This window comes from Gopherus evgoodei, unplaced genomic scaffold (assembly GCF_007399415.2).
Source record: "Gopherus evgoodei ecotype Sinaloan lineage unplaced genomic scaffold, rGopEvg1_v1.p scaffold_56_arrow_ctg1, whole genome shotgun sequence".
Classification (NCBI taxonomy): Eukaryota; Metazoa; Chordata; order Testudines; family Testudinidae; genus Gopherus; species Gopherus evgoodei.
The window spans coordinates 506,819-517,483 of record NW_022060077.1 but is presented as its reverse complement, the minus strand read 5'-3'; the positions used below and the strand labels follow the sequence as shown (position 1 = coordinate 517,483).

The following is a 10,665-nucleotide window of genomic DNA, read 5'->3' as shown; positions in this document are numbered from 1 at the left end:
TATCAGAGGGGAGACACTAGCCATTTTTTTCAGATACATGAGGCTATTGCTAATGGATCACAGATCTTTAATTCTCATCTGTGACTATAATCACACCCAGCAGCACCTGTTATTAAAAGATCTTTAAAATCTGTTCCAGAGAAAAGTCATTAGGAACATATCCCCATCATACAGATAAGCAAACTGAGGCACAGGGAGATGTGGTTTGACAAATGTCACACAGAGAATGGCATACAATGCATCAGTCCTGATTTCCCTCCCATAGCCATGGTCTCTCCATCAGTAACTGAACGCATGACAAGAGGGAAATGGACTCACCATGTAGCAGAGTCCATTTGTTGGGTGAGTGTGACGGAATTTCCTGAGGTACAGCCTGGAACTGGGGTACCTCCGAACTTTGTGGTATACCAGTCTGACCCCCTTCTCACGCTGTGATACTGTGAGAAGCTGCAGTCATCTCAGATCTTGGACTTTCACAGCCATTCACAGACAAAGACACACCCATGTGTAGTTACAGAAGTGCTTTCACTAACCACTCATGAGCCAACAAGACAGAGCCTCCAGCCAGCTCTCCCCAGCTCTCCAGCCTTGGACCAAGGGTTGTACCATCAGGCCCTGATTAAAAGTTTCACCTGTGTAACTATTACCCAGTCTGCCGCTCATAGAGTCATATTATCTCAGGATTGGAAAGGACCTCATGAGGTATCTACTCCAACCCCCTGCTCAAAGCAGGACCAACTCCAACTAAATCATCCCAGCCAGGGCTTTGTCAAGCTGGGCCTTAAAAATCTCTAAGGATGGAGATTCCACCACCTCCCTAGGGAACCCATTCCAGTGCTTCACCACCTAACTAGTGACATAGTGTTTCTGAGAACCGGTACAATGCCGGTTCTACCATTATCAGCGACTCTGGTGGCCTTTCCTGGAGTCCATCATGTGGAGCCACCCAACGATGCCATGGCATCAGAGGGGGGTGGTACCAAGCCCATTTCGGAGGCTCTTCCTGAGGATGCCTAAGATAGCGTACCCCCAACCCTCTTGTCATCAGAGCCCTTCTTCCACTTTGAGGCAATTGCTGCCTCAGTTACTGGCGAGCAGGCCTCTGGGGCAGTGGGGGGAGTTTTCAGCTCCCTCTTTGAGGAGAACAAGGCCCTGGGTCTGACCCCAATCACCGAGGGGTACATGACCCTTTGCCAGGGGGCCTTAGTCTGGGCAGTAACTTGGTCTCGCTGCCCCCTTCTCCTTTTCCCCCGTTGCTCAGTTTGTTGCCCCCGATCTCAAACTTGGGGCACCCCTGGAGTCATCCCCCTGTGTGGGCACAGATGGCACCTCACTCATGGCTGCCGAGCCCCTGGTGGCAACAGCCAGTGCTGAGCAGCCGGTCCACGGGACCTCCCTTCCCAATTTGGAGTCCTATTACAGATGCCATCATGCCCGACAGCATGGCTGTGGGTGCTGAGTTTGTTGTGGTGCCAACCCTTGCTGAGGCCCTCCCTCTCTTTCCTGCCCCTCGACCCCTGAATCAGGTCCAGCGATGCCACATCTCAGTGGTGCAGCTGCTGAGGATCCTAATCCCATTTCTGCTCCTGCTCCTGGAAGTAAGCGCATTCCTGTTCCTGGCCCTGTTCCCACCCCCGATGCATTGCCTGCCACCTCCTTCCCCTCCATCTCCCATACTGCCTCGGCCTATGCCAGCACCAGAGCTTTTTAATTTCTTCTGCCCCAGACGACCCTCGGCGGATAGTTTTCATGTCTCCCATCTCTGACCCTTTAGGGACTGCTCTCTTCCCTCCATCTCCCCCTGCCCTGCTTGAAATGGAGATGAGCAGTGAAGCTCCAACAGCACAGGCACATCGCTGGGGTCTTTCCCCCATTTGCCCGTCTCCATGTGCCGCGGGATTGACACAGAGGCCCAGCTCTCCCCCACTGTGCTGAAGGAGTAACTGCGCCGCTTCATGAAGGAAAGTCCTTTGAGCTGAAGGGGAGGTTTTGAAGGAGAGGAGGGGGACCAAGAGGCAGGACATCATGGCGTACCGGTTGGCCGGCAACTTCCGGGATTCCCTGCTGGCTTTTGCAGTTGACCACAGATTGTTGTGAGGCCTGTGAGGATCCTCCCTGGCCCTCACTATGAAACCGACCATCTTCGCTAGCTTGAACACCCTGGGCTGTAGGGTGGTTCTCCGCAGGTCTCAGGTGCTCTGCTTCCTTTGAGGGATAGTGCTCTGTGATTTCCCTGCAGGAGACCCACACGGCTCCAGCCACCAAGGCTAGCTGGCAGCTGTAGTGTGTGTGTGTGTGTGGGGGGGGGGCTGTACTTTAGCCATCTGAGTGCTCATTTGGCCGGGGTGGCCACCCTGTTCTCCCGACCAACTGCCTAAGGTGCCGGGAGTCGCTGAGGTCATGCTGAGTTTCCTGAGGAGCAGTGGGCACTGCCTGGAGTTCTCTGTCCAGTGTCCTTCCCGCCCCGCACCCCGGATCCCTAGTTTGGAACCAGTAAGGCTTCTCTCCACTGGCTGGCCCATCTCTCCAGCTGCTCTGCTGGCTGGATGTCTACCTGGATGCTGCTGCTGCTGTGCAGGGAGGACACGAGAAACCCACCACCATTCCTGGGGCTTGCTTGGCTGCTTGGGCACTGGTGGCTTTCTGCTGCTGCTTCTGAGCCTTCTGCTGCTGTCGTTGAGGAGGACAAAGAGGAGGGCTGCTGCGGGACATTGTAGAGGGGGGCTCTTCCTGGACTGAGTGACTTTATATCTTTGCTTCTGTGTTGCTGTTTGCTCCTGCTGTTGTGGGGAGTAAGTGGGAATGGCGTGGAGTGCTCCCCCTAGCCCATCTCTTCCCCCTACCACCGCCACCTCCACCAGTCCTACTTATAATCGGGACCTTCTCTTCGCCCCCTCGCCCTAGCTCTTTGCTGTGTCCCTTCTACCAGCAGTGACTATTGAACCAGCAAGCATGGACTGCAGAAAAACAAGCACACCTTGGCACATGTGCCTCCCTCCCATGGACTTGTCCTCCTCTCTCCGCTATATTTGGCTGGTAGCCTCCCTTTGCTTCCCAGTAGCCTCCTTGCAGCTGTTTGCCGCTTTCCTCTTGCTGCCCATTTGGATTCCCCCGACTTCTGCCTTGGCTTCTAGGAATTTGTTGTTGTTGTTGTTACTTTGCCAGCTCCAGTTTGGCCCTGGAATGTGTTAGACAGCCTGCCCTGCCCTCCTTGCCAGCTGTGCTGAATTGCTTTAGCTGTAAGGGGTTAAGTAGATATGTGGACAGAGTTGCCAGTGGGGTTTGTTGCAGGGTTTGATTCCTGGGTTAGTGTTTTTATTGTGTAGTGTGTCATTCTAGTAGACTTAAAAGTGGCAATTCTTCAACAACAAAAAACTTCAAAATTAGCTACTAACTGCTACTCGCTTTCTTCTTCTAGGAAGTTTGGTTTTTTTGTTAGTTTGCCAGCTCCAGTTTGGCCCTGGAATGTGTTAGTCTCCTTGCCCTGGGTGTGCATGTGTGAGTATGAACATGGGCTAGGACTGGGGTCTCTAATGCTTTCTTTCTTCCCCTGAGTGACATGGGAGAATTCCCAGCACTCTCTGCTGTTATTTTTTTAATAAAGCTTTAAAATTTAGACACTTGGTGTGTGCCTCGTTATCTCCTCCCCAAAAGATCCTGTGGCCACAGCTTGATCAGCTGTGGTCCTGGGCGGATTGGTAATGAAAATCTGTCACACTGCCCCTGGCCTGTTCTCAGCCTGTTCCCTTTCCCCTACCTCCCATTGCTCCTCCTCCCCTGCTCAGCCCACTTGCCCTGTGCCCCCATTCCCCCAGGCTAAATGCTTGTGCCCCTTCCCTTTTATGTTGTGCTGCCTGTTCATTGTACGCGCGCGCGCGCACACACACACACACACACACACACACACACACACACACACACACACACGGTACCTTCCTGTTCCCAGTGCAGCTGGTGTCAGCAATTGTGTCTGTCCCCCTGTTGGCCCTCTCCTGCCATGCCCACAGTTTAGCCTTTCTGCCCTTCCTATGCATTGTCTTATGCACCCATTGCATTATCACTCCTTTCCCACTGGGCTGCAAGACCCCCCGCCCTCCATTACTTTCTGTCCTTCCTTCGGCAGCTACAGATTTAGTTGTTTCCGGCAGTGCCTCATGGGGAGCCCCCCCTACCAGGGAGCCCATTATTGGATACACTACTCTTCGAGGGAGGCCTCTTACAGTCAACAGGGCACATCAGGAGAGACTGCCCCATGCGACGGATGGAGGGGCAGCTGGTACCCCTGAGATCTGGGAGGGCACCAGTGCTGCCATTGTCATTGACCTTGGTTACCCAAGTCCTATAGTTGCTGCTCCTCCTTCTGTCATTGCTCCCCACTTGGGCCCTGCGGATAGCCCCCTATCACACCCAGGCGAGTGGGTGGGCACTGCCTCCATCTTGTGTAGTTTGGTGAGGTCCATGTGGCAGAGGGTGGCAAGGACACTACTGGGAAAAGGAGAGACCCTGCTCCAGTGGGAGATATACGTTTTCCCCATTGTTCCCCCACTTTTCTTCCCTCACCTGATTATTGTTCTGCCCGGACTGTTGGGCAGAGCTTCAGGCTGTGGGTTGCCCAGTTAATTCCCTAATAGTAGTTAAGCAGATGAGATGGCTTCTGTAGCTGATGATTTTCAGCAGACACAAGCATCTATATTGAATAAACCACAGACAGAGAGGGTTACATCTGGTGGAAAGTATGGTTCCTGTTTTACCCTGCCCACCTGTGCTAAAAGTTATGGTGTTATTGCTAAAGGTCATGATACAACCCGAAGCAAATACTCACCAACAACCAAAACAAAACAAAAACACGAACCCAGGAACCTATCCTTGCAACAAAGCCTGATGCCAACTCTGTCCACATATCTATTCAAGTGATATCATCATAAGACCTAACTACATTAGCCACACTGTCAGGGACTCATTCACCTGCACATCTACCAATGTCCTATTTGCCATCATGTGCCAGCAATGGCCCTCTGCCATGTATATTGACCAAACCAGATAGTCTCTACGTAAAAGAATAAATGGACGCAAATCTGACATCAGGAATCATAACATGCAAAAACCAGTAGGAGAACACTTCAACCCTCTCTGGCCACTCAGACTGGGAGTGGATGTGTCATTACAAAAACTAAGTTCTCCATACTATTTCCCCTACTGTTACTCACACCTTCTTGTCAACTGTTTGAAGGAGGCCACCCTCACTACCACAACAAAAGTGATTTTTCCTCCCTTGATACTCTACCTTTGAGAATAGCCGGCTTCCACTTTAATTGAATTATCCTATTAGCACTGATCCCCTACTTGGTAAGGCAACTCCCATCTTTTCATGTACTGTGTATATATATCTGCTACTGTATTTTCCACTCCAGGCACCTGATGAAGTGGGTTTTAGCACACGAAAGCTTATGCCCAAACAAATCTGTTAATCTCAAAGGTGCCACAAGGACTCCTGTAATTTTTGCTGATACAGACTAACACGGATACCACTGTGAACCTGTTATCTGTGAATTTTTAACCTGAATAGACAAGTCTGAGTTTAGTCCCACCACAATATTTTGATCCACTGTAACCATTTGTGTCTCTTGTGGCAAACCTGCCTGTGACTCAGTTTGAACTGCAGGATTCAAGTAGAAATAGAGGATTACTGTGGGTGCAAGTGGTATTTTTATTGTGTCTGTCACTGAGCTCTTTCGTGTTGGCTTTCTTGCGCAATTACTGTTAATGCTTTCGGTACGTGTAGAAAGATATTTCTTTTGAATGCCACTATAGCTGATTTGCATGGTAATATTTATCTACTTTTTGTTACTTTGTACAATTTTAATTTTATACACAGTGGCACTTAATCTCTCCACAGTAGTATATAGCCCATTGTATGGGTTACATCAACTGTGCTCTGGTACAGCATAAGATACAAGCATAACTTGGTTTCCAAACTCCCAAGCATTTTTTTTCTTTCATTTTTGTCAAAAAAGGCTTTTGTCTTTTGTTTGGATTTTTCCAATTTGGCAGCTACCTGGAAGTGGACCTGATTCAGTTGTTTCTGTAATGCTTGCAGACGGGTTTCAAGCTTTACTTCCTTTAGCTGTGTGTCACAGGCATGATATAAAAGATGCTCTGGCATGTGCATAGTTTGTTTAGTTATAACCTCATCGGGTGTATGATTTGCGGAGGCAGCTGGAGTTTCCCTGAATGCCATTAAAATGAGAGGAATCAGGGTGTCCCGACTGCATCCATTAGCATCTACCAGTTTTACCAGCATATGTTTAATGGTACGATATTTTCACTCTACCATCCCTGATGATTCAGGTCTGTATGGAATATGCAATTTTTCTTGCATTCTTAACAATTACAGGCATTTTGGAACACCTGTCCAGTAAAGTGTGCTCCTCTGTATGACTCTACCCTAACAGGAAATTCTTAGAGATAAAATACTTTTTCAGTTAGAACCTCTGCTGTGGCTACAGCATATTTGCTTTTAAAGGAAATGCTGCCACCCGTTTAGAGAACGGATTAATGACTAACCAGAAGGTATTGGTTTTCCCTTGGAGTTTTGGTAAAGGTCCAAAAAATCAACTCAGCAGAGTCTGCCATAGCCCTTCATATATCTGGGATCTTAAAGGCACATTTGTTTTTGTGGAGGTAGGATTATTCTGTGCACAAACCAAACAATTTTTACAGTATCGGTGTACATTTGCCTTCATGCATGACCACCAACCTATTAGGATGAGGCACTGCATGGATTTTCCCACTTCTCGATGACCTCCTGATGCTATGTCATGTACTAAATAGATCATTTCCCTTCTTTTGCATGCTTGTTTCTCCAAATTCAAGCAACTCCTTTTTTCCGGAGTTTATAGAGTGGACCTGCAATGTGAGTAAAGTTATAGATGAAGTCTCGATAGTATTCTGCTAAACCTAAAGAAGAATGTAAAGAAGTTATGTTCAGTGGGCATCGATAGTTCTTGAATTGAATCCTCCTTTTGTTGTGCACGTGATCGACCTCCTTGAGACAATGTGATACCCAGAAAGGAAACTTCTGGGACCATTAATCATACCTTTGTTGGATTACACTTTAATCTTCCATCTTTTATGATTAGAAAAAAATCAGTTAGACACTCCAGGTGTTTCTCTTGAGTTTCTATTGCTAAACAAATGTCAGCTACATATTGAAATTGAAGGAACAATATTTCACACTGTGTAGAGTCAAGCACACAAGTTTATTATGCACAGCACTGGTGGAGTGTCACTTTGTTTGTTAGGCTTAGAGACACTACAGAACAATTAATTACAATAGATTATATAGGGTGCTCACTGGGGGGAGAGAAGCAACAGGAATGGGTTTTCCCAAGCCTTTTGATAGGTTCTAGCAGCAAGACAAGATAAGCACAATAAGCCAATGGTCTGAAAGATTACATAATGGTTCCGTCCAAGGCTTAAATTAACATATTGCTGACATACAGGTAATTACCCCCAGACTATGTATATTAAAGTGTATAGGTTAAATCCCAATTTGGAGTTCCAGGGGAATGAGGTAGCACAGTTGACCAACTGGTACATTCCTGGAGATTTAAAGCAAACGGCAGTAATTAGTACTTAAAATTAACAATTGTTTATAAATTTACCCTTACATTTCTGTGGGCTGGGATTGGCATACATCTGTGAGGGGAGGATGTCACAACTCATGTCTATAATATTGGGCCTCTCACTGAACTCTGTCTGGGATCTGAGGGGTACTGTACCACTATCTCTTTCCTGCATTAGGGAGTAACCATGAGGCCTTTCCCAGCACTTCATGGGTCTATAACTCGCAATAAGGACACCTAATTACTAACTCCGCTCACTAACTTGAAACTCACAAGGTTACTTGTTTACCCCAGCTTCCTCTTAGCTATGTATTGTTCTCTGTTAGCCAGCCCCATAGCCCAAGCCAAGCTGTGGACTCTGGGCCTAGATGAAAAGTTATCAGGAGAAACTGTAGTTAAGCTCTTACATCCACAGCTAATGGATTCTGATGCCTTCAAAATAGAAGAGAGGGTTTAGAAAACCTTGAACAAAATTCATTTCATTTGCCCATAGAAGATGGCTGAACTATTATGTAGTTCTTGGGCTCAGACTTGAAATGGAAACTGACCCCCTTCTACTCTGAAAGCTGGGCAACGTTGGCTTTCCTTAGACATATGGTAGAAAACCATTTTGCTTTGGGATTGATAGATTTAATCAGGTCAGGCATTTTGCACACAACAGCTGTACAAGCTGGAGTCACTTGATTCGATTTTTGATAATCAATAGTAAGATGCCATGACCCATTTGGTTTTTGTAGGAGCTAGATTGGAGAGCTGCATACTGAAATTCACTTACGAATGATTCCCTGCTGAAGCAATGATTCAATGGTTTTAGCAATATGAGGTGAGGCCTAAAAAATTGAAAAAATTGCCATTCCTAGGAAAATCTGAAATAGCGACTTTGCAAGCAACAGTGGTGGGGCCACAGCAGAAGAGGAGGAGCATTTATCAGCAATTAGGAAGGTGGCAACTCTATGACTTGTGCATAATTTGCCACATCAACACAGAATAGTAAGGCTGGGAAAGGATTTAATGTCTCTGTCTGTATCACCAGCCAGCTCTGCATGGAAATCTGAGAGCACCGGGAGAAAAAAATTAGGTGCCTTTATTAGTAAAGAGCCAGAGCAGTCTATCCCGGATTTGTTTGGTCCTCACCCCGTAGATGATAGGATTTAGCACAGGAGGCATCAAGAGGTAAACCTTGGCAATGAGAATGTGGAAATGCAGGGGCACATTCTGACCAAACCGGAACATGAGAGAGAAGAAGAGACTTGGGATGTAAAAGGTTAAAATGGCACAAAGATGGGAGAGGCACGTCCCAAAAGTCTTGATCTGGGCGTCCTTTGTGCGGAGGCTGAAGATGGCCCTGAGGATCTGGGTGTAGGACAGGGCAATAAAAATCACATCCAGACCAATCACACAGATTACCACAAAGAGGCCATAGTAACTACTAACACGGGTGTTGGTGCAGGCCAGATTCACCACGGCTATGTGTGCGCAGTACGGCTGGGGGTGATGTTGGTTCTACAATATGGCCATTGCCTTAACAGGAAGCGATATGGCAGTACAACCATGCTGCCTCGCAGCATCATGGCCAGGCCGATCTTGGCCACCGCTGGGCTTGTCAGGATGGTGGAATGTCTCAGGGGATCACAGATGGCCACATAGCGATCAAAAGCCATGGCCACAAAGATCCCAGACTCCATCACTGAGAAGCAGTGAAAGAAGTATAATTGGATGAGGCAGGAACTGAAATCGATCTCTCTGGAATCAAACCAGTATATTGCCAGCATTTTGGGCACAATGGACGTAGATACAACCAGGTCGGTGATGGCCAGCATGCAAAGGAAATAGTACATGGGCCCATGGAGTCTCGGCTCCATCTTCACGACGAACAGGATGGTGAAGTTCCCCAAGATGGCTATGGTGTACATGGTGCAGAAGGGGATGGAGATCCAGACATGGGCCACCTCCAGGCCAGGAATGCCCAGCAGGATGAAGGTGGAGGGGCTGGTGAAGTCAGTTACATTGGAATCTGGCATGAAGTAGGAGATAAGGTGTCCAACACTGAGGCAGAACGGTGTCTAGTGCATGTATCATAAGGTTCCCTGACTTCCTGTATGTGCTCAGGCTTTAGAGTGATGGTCACAGTACAAATGCCTGGATGGAGAGTCAATATTCATACCAGACACTACACGCGCTCCTGGATGCTGTTCTCATGGGTGAAGCAGATTGGTGGCTCTTCACACACTGAAAAATGACATTTTCATTATTTCGATAAATGAATTATGAACAACAGACCCTACTAATGCCAATTCCACATTGTATGGGGTTCCTTGCATCATTAATTCCTACATGTCATGCTCTGAGAAACCTTAATAGGCACCAGCAGGAAACGTGAGTGTGAACACTGGTTCTCCATCATTGTTCCTCTTAAGGCTGAATCCCAACTCTGTCACTCCCAGTGCAGCTGTGAGTCCCACAAGAATTTAAAAAAAATATTATTTACCTTAAGGTTTAAGGCTTGTATTAAACTCCCAAAGTTTCACATTTTCTCCTATCTTGGCTTGGCAAACGCTGTCACCACCCAAAATCAACCCCTCCCCACCCCTTTGATCCCAGGAAGGAGCACTTGTGACTTCTTCCCTGAGGGGTACCATCCAGGGAAGAGCTGAGAAAGAAAACAAAGGATATTAGCTGTGGCTACCAGTTAATCAAACAATATGCACAAACCTCTTAGGACACCAAACATCCAATCCTGTTCTTAAAAAAGGTAAATGTTCTTAAAAGTAAAAAGAAAGAAAATACATCTGGAACTTAGGCTTTTGCTAGATTTTAAAAGAGCAATTTCAAAATCAAGCACCCAAAATAGCTTTCTTGAGAGGTCAGCTTAAAGGCTTTGAGCATACAAAAGCATCTGAGATGATCACAGAAGAGTCCACAAGCCAGTAAGAAATAAAAGAAATAATCCTGATGGCATTTAGTTAAACATTCTGATCTACTTACACATTTGGAGTTCAGATAAGTGGTTCTAGGCATAATCTGATAATGTATGATCATA

The 10,665-nt window shown here is 47.0% G+C and overlaps 1 pseudogene; it reads right to left on the bottom strand.

Annotated features, from left to right (window-relative positions):
• Nucleotides 1-8,699: 8,699 nt before the first annotated feature.
• Nucleotides 8,700-9,710, bottom strand: LOC115643287 (annotated as a pseudogene).
• Nucleotides 9,711-10,665: the final 955 nt, after the last annotated feature.